Here is a 17,947-nt window from a genome sequence, read left to right on the forward strand (position 1 = left end):
CAGTTTTTAATACTGTGTATTTTCCTTCTCCATATGGTTCTAAACCACTAAATATGTTATTACCTTTCTTTAAATTTTTAAATTATTTTTTAAAAGGCAATAAAAATAAATTTAAAAGCCTTTTACATTTACTCACATTTTTACCATTTCTTCTGTTGTACATTCCTCAGCAATCAAACCTCCATCTACCTATCATTTTCTTGATGCCTGAAGGACTTTATATAGAAATAAATTTCAATATATATTCATATTAAGTTATAAAATATGTACAATACATTATTTATTGTGTAAATTATATGTCATATTATAGTTCAGATCTACCATTAAGCTTTTGTACATCTGGGAATGTTTTTATTTTATATGTTTTGGAAATTATTTTTACCAAATATAGAATTTTGGTTGCCATTTTCTTTTCTTTCAGTATATGGAAGATGTTGCTTTCCTGTTTCTGCCTTGCTGCATTCTGACATGAAATCTTCAATTATTTGTCTCTCTGTAAATGATGTGGTTTCCCCCTGCCCCCTGGCTGCTTTTAAGATTTATTTTTACATATATTTTTAAGCAATTTAATTTTGATATGCTTGGTATAATTTTATTCACATTTGGTACTTGAGATTTATTGGGCTTCTTAAGAGCTGTGGCTTATGCTTTCATTTAATTTCAACAAGTAATTTGGCCATTACTTTTTGTCCTATTTCCACCCTACCCCTTTCTTTTGGGGACTTGAATTATATGTACATTTGGTCACTTTGGCCACCTGGTGTGAAGAACTGACTCACTGGAAAGACCCCGATGCTGGGAAAGATTGAAGGCGGGAGGAGAAGGGGACGGCAGAGGATGAGATGATTGGATGGCATCACCGACTCGATGGACATGAGTTTGAGCAAGCTCTGGGAGTTGGCGATGTACAGGGAGGCCTGGCGTGCTGCAGTCCATGGGGTTGCAAAGAGTCAGACACGACGGAGCGAACAAACTGATACTGAGAGGTCACTTGAAGTTGGCCAGCAGGTCACTATTCTTTTCTTTTTTCTTCAGTCTTTTTCTCTCTCCATTTCATCTTGGATAGTTTCTATTGCTATGTGTTAAAGTTTACTAATCATTTCTTCTTTAGTGTCTCATCTGACACTGATCTCATGCAGGGTGCCTTGGGGTCCTAAGTGGGAGTGGGTAGCAGAGAGGGGACCCAGAAGCTGGTATAATCAAACATGGCTACCTGTGGGGTGGAAGCTAGTGAAACTGCAGAAGGTCCCTGGCCGCTTTGCTAGCCTTTTGTTGCTGCTTCAGTGGTGAAAACTGCTGGGTTTATCTGTTCAAGCCGTTCACTGTTACTGGGTAGTGTGGCTGTTGTGCTGTGTGACTTTTACAGGTAGTCTCTGCTTTTCTTCCTTGTTTCTATGATTCCCTGTATGTCTTGGCTTTGCTGGTCTGGATGCGGTAATAACCAAGTGGGACCTTCCTGCCCTGGAAGACTGGGGAAGCTGATTAATTACCTGACTTGTTCTCCCTTTTCAAGGAAGAATAACTCTTTCTAGCTGGGGATATCCCTCTTGGCTCTGAGAAGTTTGGAAAAGGGGATGATGCAGCTGAAATGAAGCTGTCTTCTCTTTCTGTGTGGTTTTTCTCAGGTTTTTGTTCTACTATGTTGGTGAAGTTTTTGTTGATCTTCATATGAAGATGGTGGGGGGGATGTTTTGGTCTCTTGGTTTCTTGGCCATCTTGGTCTAAAGTCTTCTAGAAAATAGGTGTTTATGAGAGGAAACTTATTGGATCAGATTGTTAATCAATTTAAATTATTTAACCATGTCTTTTTAAATACTTCATCTAAGGAAACTACTAAACCATTTTCTGGTTATTACTATTGACTGTAGTTCAAAGTTAGCATTAAAGACCAGTATGTAGCAATGTAAAACTCAGATTGTATGTTGTTTTTAACTACACAGTCACATAAATTAGAATCATTAGTTCCTAAATTTGAAACATATTCTTTTATACCATATTCAGCATGAATATGTCTTTGATATAGCACTGAGATCACTTATTTATTATTTATTGAATTTTTACTCTTTTTATTATCTTTAATTTAAAACCTCTTCCTATAATCTCCATGGTTGATAAAGAGTATTTAGGAAGAATGCATTCTTTACTCAGAATAAGGCAGCAGGCAAAATCTTACTGAATCTTAATGTATGTGAAGCATTTTACACAGGCTCCCACACTTAGTTCTCATGAACAAGCAAAATAGATATGACCACTTCCTGTTTATAGATAAGAAATTGGATTAAATGAGTCATACAGTATCATGCACTGGTTATAGCAAACACCTCTTCCAACAACATAAGATGACTCTACACATGGACCTCACTAGATGGTGAATACCAAAATCAGATTGATTATATTCTTTGCATCCAAAGATGGAGAAGCTCTATACAGTCAACAAAAACAAGACCAGGAGCTAACTGTGGCTCAGATCAGGAAGAACTCCTTATTGCAAAGTTCAGACTTAAATTGAATAAAGTAGGGAGAACTACTAGACCATTCAGGTATGACCTAAACCAAATCCCTTATGATTGTACAGTGGAAGTGACAAATAGATTTAAGGCATTAAATCTGATGGAGTGCCTGAAGAACTATGGATGGAGGTTCATGACGTTGTACAGGAACCTACGATCAAAACCATCTGCAAGAAAGAAATGCAAAAAGGCAAAATGATTGTCCAAGGAGGTCTTACAAATAGCTGAGAAAAGAAAAGCAAAAGGCAAAGGAGAAAAGGAAAGATATATCCATCTGAATGCAGAATTCCAAAAAATAACAAGGAGAGATAAGAAAGCCTTCCTAAATGATCAGTGAAAATAAATACAGGAAAATAATAGAATGGGAAAGACTATAGCGCTCTTCAAGAAAATTAGAGATACCAAGAGAAAATTTCATGCAAAGATGGGCACAATAAAAGAAACGGTATGGGCCTAACAGAAGCAGAAGATAATAAGAAGAGGTGGCAAGAATACACAGAAGAACTATACAAGAAAGATCTTCATGACCCAGATAACCACAATGGTGTGATCACTTTCCTAGAGCCAGACATTCTGAAGTGTGAGGTTAAGTGGGCCTTAGGAAGAATCACTATGAAAAAAGCTAGTGGAGGTGATGGGATTCCAGATGAGCTATTTCAAATCCTAAAAGACGATGCTGTGAAAGTGCTGCACTCAATATGCCAGAAAATTTGGAAAACTCAGTAGTGGACTGGAAAAGGTCAGTTTTCATTCCAATCCCAAAGAAAGGCAATGCCAAAGAATGTTCATATTACTGCACAAATACACTTATCTCACACACTAGCAAAGTAATGCTCAAAATTCTCCAAGTTAGGCTTCAACAGTATGTGAACCAAGAACTTCACATGTTCAAGCTGGATTAAGAAAAGGTAGAGGAACCAGAGATCACATTGCCAACATCCGTTGGATCATAGAAAAAGCAAGCGAATTCCAGAAAAACATCTACTTCTGCTTCATTGGCTACACTAAAGTGTTTGACTGTGTGGATCACAACAAACTATGGAAAATTCTTCAAGAGATGGAAATTCCAGACCACCTTACCTGCCTCCTGAGAAATCTTCATGCAGGTCAAGAAGCAACAGATAAAATCGGACATGGAACAACGAACTGGTTCCAAATTGGGAAAAGAATACGTCAAGGCTATATATTGTCACCCTGCTTATTTAACTTATCTGCAGAGTACATCATGAGAAATGCTGGGCTGGAAGAAGCACAAGCTGGAATCAAGATTGCCGGGAGAAATATCAATAATGTCAGATATGCAGATGACACCACCCTTATGGCAGAAAGTGAAGAGGAACTAAAAAGCCTCTTGATGAAAGTGATAGATGAGAGTGAAAAAGTTGGCTTCAAGCTCAACATTCAGAAAACTAAGATCATGGCATCTGGTCCCATCACTTCATGGGAAATAGATGGGGAAACAGTGGAAACAGTGTCAGACTTTATTTTTGGGGGCTCCAAAATCACTACAGATGGTGACTGCAGCCATGAAATTAAAAGACACTTGCCCCTTGGAAGAAAAGCTGTGACCAAGCCTAGACAGCGTTTTTTTTTCCCCCCAACATTTTTTTAGGTTATTTTTTAAAATTAATTTATTTTTTATTGAAGGATAATTGAAAGCAGAGACATTATTTTGCTGACAAACATCTGTCTAGTCAAAGCTGTGGTTTTTCCAGTAGTCATGTATGGATGTGACAGTTGAACCATGAAGAAAGCTGAGCACCAAAGAATTGATGCTTTTGAACTGTGGTATTGGAGAAGACTCTTGAGAGTCCCTTGGACTGCAAGGAAATCTAACCAGTCCATCTTAAAGGAGATCAGTCCTGAATATGCATTGGAGGGACCGCTGAAGCAGAAGCTCCAATACTTGGCCACCTGATATGAACTGACTCATTGGAAAAGACCCCGATGCTGGGAAAGATTGAAGGCAGGAGGAGAAGGGGACGACAGAGGATGAGATGGTTGGATGGCATCACCGACTCAGTGGACATGAGTTTGAGCAAGCTCCAGGAGTTGGTGATGGACAGCGAAGCCTGGTATGCTGCAGTCCATTGGGTTGCAGAGTCAGACTCAACTGAGCCCTTAACTGAAGAAACTGGCAGTGTCATATAGGTAGAAAAAACAAACTCTATTTTTTTATACTTGAATCAATAAATATTTGTTTCTTTTATTTAGAGAGGGTGTTATACGTTTTTTTAAATTGGTTCTCAAAAGCCAGTCTTTACTCATGATGATGTACACTACTTTAGTTTTTCAGAAATATTGCGAAAACCAATCTTTGTATAAGAATTGTTTTAAACTAGATGTGATATTTTTCATTAATATAGTACTAGTGAATTTTTTTCCAAGAGTCTGAAAAGAATGGTAATTGTTAGGGTAAAGCATACTGAACAAAAAGCATGATCAATTAAATAATGGAAGAGGGGATTTTTCAGTGTATAATAGCATTTTAGAGTTGATATCATAAAAGAGTGTCTTAGACCAAATGTAGACACTGACAGCTTCCTTATTAAATAATTTCTTTAAACTTAAAGGTTTTGGAGACACGTTCTGAAAAGTCCCTCAGAAGTCATCTAATTTTTCCATACTTGACTTTGGGGAGTTGTAATTTGCTGTAAATTGCCATGTTGTCTATGAGCCATTTTCACACATCTTTTTTTTGCTGTCTTTCCCCGTAACTCTCTCAGTGGCTCTTCCTTAACAGCTGTCTGTTGTCCCAGATCTCATACAAGCTCAACAGCTCCCCAGGTCATCTTGAATCATTATGCAATGCTTATGATGATTTCTTTTTGTTGCTGTATAAATGAAGGAACAATGAAAGTGTAAAAAAAGTCCTGTGTAAAAAATAAATTTCTTTCTTTGTGGTGGTCCAAATTCCACTCCAAAACAACAAGTTTTGTCATAAACTTGTTTCATATTGTACTATGTAATATTTTATTCATATAATTCTCAGGAGTGCACTTACTTTTCATATTTTCTCTATTCCTTTAGGCAGATCCTCCCAGTTTTTATTTTTCTTCTGTTTCCAAGGCTCTGCATTCATTTTCACATTTCATTAGTAGTTAATTTAAAAATGCAATTAGAAAGAATTCCTTTGAGGATAGCAGGCAAAAATTGGCTTCTTTCTGCTCAATTCTTGTTAAAGAGCATGGGAAGATTCTTTTCAACTAAGAACGTTTAGAACAGAGGCCAAAAAAATATCTCTAGCAAATTATTGCTATTTTGGCATTAGTATAGTTTTGCCCCCTACATTTGTCTTTTAGGTGGATTTAGCAGTAATTAACCCAGTTGAATGGTAAGCTTTTGATCCCTGGGTTCTTTAAAAGTAAAAATAGCACAGTATGTTTCAGGTTCTCTTTAACAAAATATCAGGTCATTTTACTCTGTGTTTAATCCCCAGCTTTGAATAGTGTACATGAAACATGACTCTTGAGTTAAGAGAGTCCAAAGTATCCAGGAATGTTTTGTAAAATTATCCAGGAGACTTTCTTAAAATACTCCAAAATGCACCAGGGTCATTTGCACAACTTCAGAATGTCTGTAGGATATGCCAATGTATCAAGGTATGCTGCTGCTGCTGCTAAGTCACTTCAGTCATGTCCGACTCTGTGCAACCCCTGAGATGGCAGCCCACCAGGCTCCCCTATCCCTGGGATTCTCCAGGCAAGAACACTGGAGTGGGTTGCTATTTCCTTCTCCAGTGCATGAAAGTGAAAAGTGAAAGTGTCCAACTCTTCGCAACCCCATAGACTGCAGCCTACCAGGCTCTTCCGTCCATGGGATTTTCCAGGCAAGAGTACTGGAGTAGGGTGCCATATGGCAGCTTCTAATTACTGACTTTGATTTTATAAGAGAAAATTATTCTGGGGAAAATGAAGTAGAAAATTGTAAAAGCATGGAGGTCTTTATAAGCATGTAAAAGAATATCTCAGGGAAGCTGCTGTTGACCTTATTAATAATAAAAGGGAAGCTTAAAATCAGAAGGATCTTGACTGTTAGCAGCTGATTAGTTGTTTTGTCAAGATGGTAGATAGTCCTTGTTAGCCAAAATTCTCTAGTTGATGATTCTGTGTTGAAAAGTTCTCCGTATTTTTTTAAGAGTTTTGTTTTATTTTATTTATGTGTTTTTGCTGGGCTGGGTCTTCGCTGCTGTGTCAGCTACTCTCTTGTTGTGGTGTGCGGGCTTCTCTTGTTGTGGAGCCCAGGTTCCAGGGCACACGGGCTTCAGTGGTTGCTGCTCACGGGCTCGGTAGTTGTGGCTCACGGGCTCTAGACCACAGTCGCAATAGCTGTGGTGCACAGACTTAGTTCCTCCACTGGCATGTGGGATCTTCCCCAGTCGGGGATCAAACACCTGTCCCCTGCATTGGCAGGCAGACTCTCCAACAGTGAGCCACCAGGGAAGCAAATATTCTCCATACTAATGGCCTGGGCTTGTGTAAGGAAAATTGAGAAGTCCAAGAAAGTCTTAGCCATTAACAGGTACCAGAGAGCATAATTGTAACCCAGAAAGGAAGAAAGATTCAGAGATTATTTCCTATGATGATGCTCCCAACTCCAACATTGATCTGATACATTGATTCACCATTATGGACTACATACTAAAGATTTGTAAGAGTGACTGAGTGTGTACTCTGGTGTGGGCTTGCTTGTATTCAAACACTAGCTCTGCTACTTAGTGTATCATCTTTGTTCCAGTTTTCATATCTGTAAAATGGGGTCCTAAGAGTATCAGTTTTATAGTTAGCTATGAACAGTAATGGATATAAACTTGGGCAGACTTTGAGAGATGGTGAGGGACAGGGACCTCAGATATGCAAATGACACCACCCTTATGGCAGAAAGTGAAGAGGAACTAAAAAAGCCTCTTGATGAAAGTGAAAGAGGAGAGTGAAAAAGTTGGTTTAAAGCTCAACATTCAGAAAACGAAGATCATGGCATCTGGTCCCATCACTTCATGGGAAATAGATGGGGAAACAGTGGAAACAGTGGCAGACTTTATTTTTTTGGGCTCCAAAATCACTACAGGTGGTGACTGCAGCCATGAAATTAAAAGACGCTTACTCCTTGGAAGGAAAGTTATGACCAACCTAGATAGCATACTGAAAATCAGAAACATTACTTTACCAACAAAGGTCCATCTAGTCAAGGCTATGGTTTTTCCTGTGGTCATGTATGGATGTGAGAGTTGGACTGTGAAGAAAACTGAGTGCCAAAGAGTTGATGCTTTTGAACTGTGGTGTTGGAGAAGATTCCTGAGAGTCCCTTGGACTGAAAGGAGATTCAACCAGTCCATTCTGAAAGAGATCAGCCCTGGGTGTTCTTTGGAAGGAGTGATGCTAAAGCTGAAACTCCAGTACTTTGGCCACCTCATGCAGAGTTGACTCATTGGAAAAGACTCTGATGCTGGGAGGGATTGGGGGCAGGAGGAGAAGGGGACGACAGAGGATGAGATGGCTGGATGGCATCACCGACTCGATGGACGTGAGTCGGAGTGAACTCCGGGAGTTGGTGATGGACAGGGAGGCCTGGCGTCCTGCGATTTATGGGGTCGCAAAGAGTCGGACACGACTGAGTGACTGAACTGAACTGAAGTGAACTGAGGGACAGGGAGGCTTGGTGTGCTGCAGTCCATGGGGTCACAAAGAGTTGGACATGAGTGGGCAAGTGAACAGCAACAACATGAGCAGTAAAGCATGCACTGATGCAAAGCACTTAAAGTAGTCTGGTGCAAAGGTACTTAATAATTTTTAGTTTAACTATTACACTGAAATACAAAGTTCTAAAATACGATTCATTATTGCAGTTTCAATTTATTTCTTCTCGAACATTTTTCTGTGTTGGTTGGGAACAATTAATGTTCTTTGACTTGAAACCTTATATGCTTGAATTTCAACATCAGAAGAGTGAGGGTAGAACATGCCGTAGAATTATGCAGGGAGCTTAATATCCCCTGGAGACGCTGCTAAGATCTTTTGTTGGTAGGATCTGACAGGGTCATCGAGCAGGGCTTTGGATCAGTAGAGAAAAGACCTGAGTTCTAGTTTGAACTCTGTCAATGAGTATTTGACTTAGGATAAATAATAAAATTTAATGTGACAATCATTATGGCCATGACAAGCTATATAGCCTCTCATTCTAAAACTTCTGTTGAAACACATAGAAGTATTTATATACCTCAGTCCAGTAGTAACTGTATTAGACTATCATAAATATAATTTTCTTTTTTTTTCTTTTATGGGTATGTGTTGTCTCCAAAAAGTATACTTAATTATTACATTTTTTCAAATTTATTCTAATTTTAAGTATAGTTGATTTATAATATTATAGTTTCAGTTATATAACAGTACTTAAATATTTTTCCAGATTATACTCCATTTAAAATTATTGTAGAATACTGGCTATATTTCTTGTGCTGTAGCATATCCATTAAAAAAATTTTTTTTTATTAGAGCATAATTGCTTTACAATGCTGTGGTGGTTTCTGCTATACATCAGTGAAAATCAGTCATAATTATATGTATGTCTCCTCCCTCTTGAGCCTCCCTCACCTCCCTACCTATCCATTTTATACAGAGTAGTTTTTATCTCTCAACCCCCTACCCCTGTTCAGCCTCTCTCTACCCCTTCCACAGATAATAATCACCAGTCTGTTGTCTATACCTGTAAATTTGTTGCTGTTTTGCCATATTCATTCATTTGTTTTATTTAAAAAATCTAAGCTCCATTTTAATTTTTCTTTTGTTGGAGTATAGTTACTGAACAATATTATATAAGTTGTTGTTGTTTAGTTACTAAGTAGTGTCTAATTCTTTTGCCATCCCATGGATGGCAGCCCACCAGGCTTGTCTGTCCATGGGATTTCCCAGGCAAGAATCCTGGAGTGGGTTGCCATTTCCTCCTTCAGGGGATCTTCCTGACCCAGGGATTGAACCCAGGTCTCCTGCATTGCAGGCAGATTCTTTACCATTGAGCCACCTGGGAAATCCATTATATAAGTTACAGGTACAATATAGTGATCTGCAATTTTTAAAGGTGAGAGTTGAACTATAAAGAAAGCTAGCACCGAAGAATTGATGCTTTTGAACTGTGGTGTTGGAGAAGACTCTTGAGAGTCCCTTGGACTGCAAGGAGATCCAACCAGTGCATCCTAAAGGAAATCAGTCCTGGGTGTTCATTGGAAGGACTGATGTTGAAGCTGAAACTCCAATACTTTGGCCACCTGATGCGAAGAGCTGACTCATTGGAAAAGACCCTGATGCTGGGAAAGATTGAGGGCAGGAGAAGGGGACGACAGAAGATAAGATGGTTGGATGGCATCACCAACTCAATGGACATGAATTTGAGTCAACTCCGGAAGTTGGTGATGGACAGGGAGGCCTGGAATGCTGCAGTCCATGGGGTTGCAAAGAATTGGACACGACTGAGCGACTGAACTGAACTGAACTGATACTCCATTTATAGTTATAAAATATTTGTTATATTCCCCACATTATACAGTATATCCTTGTCATTAGCTTTTCTTTTTTCAATTCCACATATGAATGATAACATACAGTATTTGTCTTTCTCTAACTTATTTGTCTAAACATAATACCCTCTAGATGCATCCATGTAGTTGTGAATGATAGAATTTTATTCTTTTTTTTTTTATGACTAACAGTCCATTCTATGTATACATGACATCTGTATCCACTAATCTGTTGGTAGACACTTACATTGTTTTTACATTTTGACTATTGTAAATAATGCTGCTATGAACATTGGGGTGCATGTGTCTTTTTGAATTTGTGTTATTTTCTTTGGATTTACATCCAGGAGTGGAATTTCTGTATCGTATGGTAGTTCTAGTTTTTGTTTTTTGATGAAAATCTCAAATACTCTCTTCTACAGTGGCTACACCAATTTATATTTTTACTAACAGTGTACTAGGATTCCCTTTTCCTACATCCTTGCCAGCATTTGTTATTTGTGGACTTTGTTTTGACAGCCATTCTGACGGGTATAAGGTGACATCTCATTGTGGTTTTGACTTGCATTTCTCATGATTAGTGATGTAGAGCATTTTTTCATGTGCTTATTGACCATCTATATGTCTTCTCTAGGAAAAAATCTACTCCAATCCTCTACCCGTTTTCTAATCAAGCTGTTGTTTTCTTGATATTGGATTGTATGAGCTGTTTATATATTTTGGATATTGGGCATATTATTTTCAAATAATCTCTCATTCATTAGGTTTCAGGAAAGCAGCCAGAAGCCTGGGCAGTTTCAGTCTGTTTTCTCTGCCATGTTTTGGGAATAAACAAGTGTGTGCATGCTCCTCACACACAGAGTCTAGGTTTTTATTACAGCCCCTCTGTAGGCCCCATTGGTTTTCAAACCAGCTAAGGGGACATGTCCTGCTGGTGTTGGACCCCAGAGCTGGGGCACCCAACTTGTGGATGGAACCATTCACTCTCCAGGGAGAATGTGTGGGTCCTGTAATCCCTCTCCTCTTCTGTGTCCTCTCCCAGAGGTACAGGTCCTGACCTGTTTGTTTCCCTTCCCTTCCTACCCAATTCAGCTTGGATTTTTCATACAGTCTTTGCTGTAGATGGTTCTTTCATCCAGTCTCCAGTCAGTTTTCAGTGAGAACTGCTCCACATGTAGATGTGTTTTTGATATGTTCATGGAAGCAGATGAGCTCTGTGTCCTGCTCTGCCATCTTGACCACCTTCATCCATAAATAAAATTTTTAATGCTGATGGTGTTTAACTTTTCAAAGTTCTTTATAATAGCCAGGACATGGAAGCAACCTAGATGTCCATCAGCAGATGAATGGATAAGAAAGCTATGGTACATATACACAATGGAGTATTACTCAGCCATTAAAAAGAATTCATTTGAATCAGTTCTAATGAGATGGATGAAACTGGAGCCTATTATACAGAGTGAAGTAAGCCAGAAGGAAAAACACCAATACAGTATACTAACGCATATATATGGAATTTAGAAAGATGGTAACAATAACCCTGTGTACGAGACAGCAAAAGAGACACTGATGTATAGAACAGTCTTATGGACTCTATGGGAGAGGGAGAGGGTGGGAAGATTTGGGAGAATGGCATTGAAACATGTAAAATATCATGTATGAAACGAGATGCCAGTCCAGGTTCGATGCACGATACTGGATGCTTGGGGCTAGAGCACTGGGACGACCCAGAGGGATGGTATGGGGAGGGAGGAGGGAGGAGGGTTCAGGATGGGGAACACATGTATACCGGTGGCGGATTCATTTTGATATTTGGCAAAACTAATACAATTATGTAAAGTTTAAAAATAAAATAAAATTTAAAAAAAAAGAAAAAAAAACATTTTAATAGTAACCACCTTAAACAATTGCATTACATTAGTTTAGGTATGGCAACTCTACTGTTAAAAATCTTTACACTTTAAAATTCTTCATTGCTTTTCGCCGCTGTGGCAGCGGCCACGAGTACGCTCAGGCTTCAGAAGAGGCTTGCCTCCAGTGTCCTTTGCTGTGGCAAAAAGAAGGTCTGGTTGGACCCCAGTGAGACTAGTGAAATCACCAATGCCAACTCCCACCAGAAGATCTGGAAGCTGATCAAAGATGGGCTGATCACCAGAAGCCTGTGGCTGTCCATTCCCGGGCTCGATGCCGAGAAGGTAACCTGGATGAGGAGGATGAGAATTCTGTGCCGGCTGCTCAGAATGCTCGATACCGTGCATCTAAGAAGATTGACCTCCACATGTATCACAGCCTGTACCTGAAGGTGAAGGGTAACGTGTTCAAAACCAAGCAGATTCTCATGGAACATATCCACAAGCTGAAGGCAGACCAGGCTCGCAAGAAGCTTCTGGCAGACCAGGCTGAGGCCCGCAGGTCTAAGACCAAGGAAGCCCGCAAGCGCCGTGAAGAACGGCTCCGGGCCGAGAAGGAGGAAATCATCAAGACTGTCCAAGGAGGAAGAGATCAAGAAATAAAGTTCTCCCCCTCTTCTCTGTACACAGTGGCCTCAACAATTGCATAGATCACTCATTCAATAAAAAACAAGCCTTTATCTGCCTAAAAAAAAAAAAATCCCCATGATTTAGTTTTTAAGTAGAATTAATCATTTTGCATCAATTCATTCATTCAGTGTCATAGTTTTCTATACTTTCCCTCCGACCCCTCTTTTTCACATTTATTCAATGTTGAATGCATACTATGAGTTGAAAATTATGTTACACAAATTATTAAATTCTTTGAATTTTCACAATGATGTCTAATCTCCACAAGAATGTAAGAAGGGAACAAATTATCAAAGGTAACTTTAAAACAAAAAAGATGAGGACATCATATGCATTTTGAATAAGCTAAGTTTGACCCTGAACATGAACTTTGAATTTATGCAAGGAAAGAAGAAGACAATATTTTTACAGAAAGAAAAATGGGGACTAAGAATCCCTTGCACTTATAAATTCTAGTCACATTGCTCTCGCTACAGTTTTTAAGTTTAGTGCAAGAGTCCGTTAAATGTTGCTGACGAGACCTGATTAAAAATTGACACAGGCCATAGATGTTTAATGTCTGGCACTTATACTAATCTTAATTTTGTTTCTCTGTAAAGAATGTATGAGGAGGAAAGCCTTATTGAGTGAAATCTAGGCCAAGCAAACATATGGTGGCGGGATTTCTTTTAGATGAAGTAATTTAAAACTGAGATTCTCAGAGAAGAATTTTTTTCCCTGAAGACTTTTATAACAGTATCCTTAAAATCTGGTCATGACAAACTGGAGAAAATGATCCTTTAAAACCTGAAAATATGCTCAATTCATTTCTCTGAAATCAGTCCTGGGAAAATGTCCATATCATTTTGGAATAGCAAACAGATTTGTCCGGTGGAATTTTGCCAGAGAAGAAGTAATGTAGACGTGTTAGGCTTTACTGTGGAGACATGAAGCATCCCTCTCTGCTAATGATTCATGAACAGGAAGATGAGGCATCTTTACAGCTCTTGCCTCCTCTCTTAAGCTGAAATACCGTGCTGTTCACGTCATTGTATACATGTTTACATTGGTTTAAATGTGTTGTTACTGTATATTATTATACACAATCATTAGACTCCTATTTGAAACAAAACAAAACAAAATACCATTACATCACACAGCACTAAGTCTTTTAACTATTACTTCAACCTAGCTGAACTTCTACATTAATATTACCTTGGTTACTAAGATAAATTTTATTTAAAAAAAGCAAGCATTTGTAAGACTTGCTTAATTCTCTGCCACTTAATAGTTAGACATTATTATTACAATGGATAGCATTAGTAATAACGATTATCATACAATTGCCTCATATAGGAAGATAATCACTGCGTTCGTCGTATGGTATTAAATAAGGCACTTTGTTTCTATTATCTCATTTAATCTTTCAAACATTTCCAAAATACTATTTTACATATGAGGAAATTGCAGCACAGAGAGGTCAAGCATGTGGCCAAAGTCACACAACTAACAATTAACAGAGCTGTGATTCAAACACAGGTAAGCTTTAATACAGGTTAGAGCAATAGGAGAAGACTTATCGGAGGAAGCATCTTGAAACTGTTTTAAAAACTAGTCATGATTCGATGAGGAGAACACATTTCTGATGTGTGGAATAATGTGGCCACCAAAGGGGGCCATTAAGGCAGAAAATTTGTGGGAAATACATGTGTATGAACAAACAAGAGATGGATGGTAAAGAAATCAGAGAAAAATTCTACATCACTCAAGCAATACAGTGATTGTCTCTGCAAGAAAGAAATTTGATTGTGAGGCTAATATAATTACTTGGAAAAAAATCTCAAGCTTTGAGGGGAAAAATCTTTGAAGAAGATTACCTGTATTTCATGTATGAGGACAACTGAAAGATATTTGCAGAAATTTGTGAAATGAGAAAGAATACCACTCCCATAGTCACCCTGGAGAAAACGAAAAGAGAATCCCTGAAAAAATTTGCTAACTGAGGGAACAAAGTTCTCAAGATTGGGATGGGTGTGCTTAGTAAAAAGAAATCAGGGATGGGGGCAGTGAAACTTAAAGTTGTTGTGTAAAAGTTTTTAATATTATTTAAAATAATGCAGATGTCAAATAGTTCATAAAAGTAAGGATAAATAGTGTAAAGTAGTAATAAAATCCAAGCTAAGTTCTTGAATCATTCCAAGAAAACAACAACAAAAAGGAAATATTAAGGAGGTGATTAGGGATAAAGTAAAGTTTTATTTCAAAATGAGGGAGTGTGAGGGAAGGCGCCAAGATGGCGGAGGAGTAGGACGGGGAAAACACTTTCTCCCCCACAAATTCATCAAAAGAGCATTTAAACGTCGAGTAAATTCCACAAAACAACTTCTGAATGCCGGCAGAGGACATCAGGCACCCAGAAAAGCAACCCAACTCCTTGAAAGGAGGTAGGAAAAAATATTAAAGACAATAAAAGAGACAAAAGAGGGAGGGACGGAGTTCCGTCCCGGGAAGGGAGTCTTAAAAAGAGAGAAGTTTCCAAACACCAGGAAACCTTCTCACTGCCGAATCCGTGCCGAGCTTTGGAAGCACAGAGGACAACATAACAGGGAGAAAAAATAAATAAACAATTAAAACTCGCAGATTGCGAGCCCTACGGTAACTCCTCCAGTGGAGAAGCAGCGCAGACGCCTGCATCCGCCATTAGCAAGCGGGGGCTGGGCAGGGAGGCGCAGCGCGGGCTGCATTGCTGAGAGTAAGAATCTGGCCTGAATACCCTGAGCACTATCTGAGCGAAATAATTTGGGCTAGCAAACCAGACTGTGGGATATCTACCATGCGAAAAGCCAGCCCTAACCTAAGACACCGCCAGCCCGCGCACGGAACAAAGGACTAAACAGAGGTAGCCGGCTGCAAACCTTCCCCCTCCGGTGACCCAGAGCCGGAAGGGGGCAATCGCAGCCCCAGAGAGACATTATCTATAAAACTGGCTTCTTTGCTAACTAAAACTTATTGGGGGTCTGGACGGTCAACATCTGCCTGAGAAGGTGCGCCGGTTTTACACCCAGATAACCAAGTGGCGGGGCGGCGATAAGTCGCAGCATTGGCGCTCGCCAAACACCTCATCACCTGAGCTGCTCGGACCTGGGAGGAGCACAAAACGCAGCCCCAACTGAGTCTGCGCCTCTGAGGACTACCTGAGTGCCTGAACCTGAGCGGCTTGGACCTGGGAGGTGCATGCAACCCAGGCCCAGCCTCGGATTGTTCCCGGCGGAACAACCTAGAGCCTGAGCAGTGTGGGCAGGGAGGCTACACGCGCCGTGAGCGGGGGCAGACCCAGTGTGGCTGAAGCACTGCGAGCGCACGCCAGTGTCATTTGTTTGCAGCATCCCTCCCTCCCTCCCCATAGCGCGACTGAACAAAGAGAAGAAATACAGCTCCACCCACCAGAACACCGACACAAGCTTCCCTAACCAGGAAACCTTGACAAGCCACCTCTACATACCCACATACAGCGAGGAAACGCCACAATAAAGAGAACTCCACAAACTGCCAGAATACAGAAAGGACTCCCAAACTCAGCAATGTAAACAAGATGAAGAGACAGAGGAATACCCAGCAGATAAAGGAACAGGATAAATGCCCACCAAACCAAACAAAAGAGGAAGAGATAGGGAATCTACCTGATAAAGAATTCCAAATAATGATAGTGAAATTGATCCAAAATCTTGAAATTAAAATGGAATCACAGATAAATAGCCTGGAGACAAGGATTGAGAAGATGCAAGAAAGGTTTAACAAGGACCTAGAAGAAATAAAAAAGAGTCAATATATAATGAACAATGCAATAAATGAAATTAAAAACACTCTGGAGGCAACAAAGAGTAGAATAACAGAGGCAGAAGATAGGATTAGTGAATTAGAAGATAGAATGATAGAAATAAATGAATCAGAGAGGATAAAAGAAAAACAAATTAAAAGAAATGAGGACAATCTCAGAGACCTCCAGGACAATATTAAACGCTACAACATTCGAATCATAGGGGTTCCAGAAGAAGAAGACAAAAAGAAAGACCATGAGAAAATACTTGAGGAGATAATAGTTGAAAACTTCCCTAAAATGGGGAAGGAAATAATCACCCAAGTCCAAGAAACCCAGAGAGTCCCAAACAGGATAAACCCAAGGAGAAACACCCCAAGACACATATTAATCAAATTAACAAAGATCAAACACAAAGAACAAACATTAAAAGCAGCAAGGGAAAAACAACAAATAACACACAAGGGAATTCCCATAAGGATAACAGCTGATCTTTCAATAGAAACTCTTCAAGCCAGGAGGGAATGGCAAGACATACTTAAAATGATGAAAGAAAATAACCTACAGCCCAGATTATTGTACCCAGCAAGGATCTCATTTAAGTATGAAGCAGAAATCAAAAGCTTTTCAGACAAGCAAAAGCTGAGAGAATTCTGCACCACCAAACCAGCTCTCCAACAAATACTAAAGGATATTCTCTAGACAGGAAACACAAAAATGGTGTATAAACTCGAACCCAAAACAATAAAGTAAATGGCAACGGGATCATATTTATTAGTAATTACCTTAAACGTAAATGGGTTGAATGCCCCAACCAAAAGACAAAGACTGGCTGAATGGATACAAAAACAAGACCCCTACATATGTTGTCTACAAGAGACCCACCTCAAAACAGGGGACACATACAGACTGAAAGTGAAGGGCTGGAAAAAGATTTTCCATGCAAATTGGGACCAAAAGAAAGCAGGACTCACAATACTCGTATCAGATAAATTAGACTTTAAAACAAAGGCTGTGAAAAGAGACAAAGAAGGTCACTACATAATGATCAAAGGATCAATCCAAGAAGAAGATATAACAATTATAAATATATATCCACCCAACATGGGAGCACCGCAGTATGTAAGACAAATCCTAACAAGTATGAAAGGAGAAATTAACAATAACACAATAATAGTGGGAGACTTTAATACCCCACTCACACTTATGGATAGATCAACTAAACAGAAAATTAACAAGGGAAAAAAAAAAAAAAAACATGTATCTATAAAGCTCACTAAAGCAAAGCACAGAAAAAAAAAAAAAAGAAGATCACACACATACACACTTACACACACATAGAATGGAATGCCAGTCAGCCATAAAAAGGAATAAAATTTTGTCATTTACAAAAAAAAAAATAAAATAAAGTGCTGGGGAAAGATAAATATTTCAAACTTCAAGGCATAAGTTTGAATAAGCAATTTCATGGCATTTATTTTCAGTAAATACAAATTTTGAGTCCACTAACTGAAATAGAATAAGCACAAGCAAACTGAGGTACAATAAAACAATTAACTAAGAGTACTGTGAATCAAAAATACTTAAGGAC

The 17,947-nt window shown here is 39.1% G+C and overlaps 1 pseudogene; it reads left to right on the forward strand.

Moving 5' to 3' along the window:
• The window catches only part of LOC147371174 (large ribosomal subunit protein eL19 pseudogene), an 86,639-nt pseudogene extending 74,060 nt beyond the window's left edge, over positions 1–12,579 (forward strand).
• Positions 12,580–17,947: the final 5,368 nt, after the last annotated feature.

Source organism: Bos grunniens, chromosome 6, assembly GCF_055505025.1.
Source record: "Bos grunniens cultivar Pamir isolate PY7600 chromosome 6, Bosgru_T2T1.0, whole genome shotgun sequence".
Classification (NCBI taxonomy): domain Eukaryota; kingdom Metazoa; phylum Chordata; class Mammalia; order Artiodactyla; family Bovidae; genus Bos; species Bos grunniens.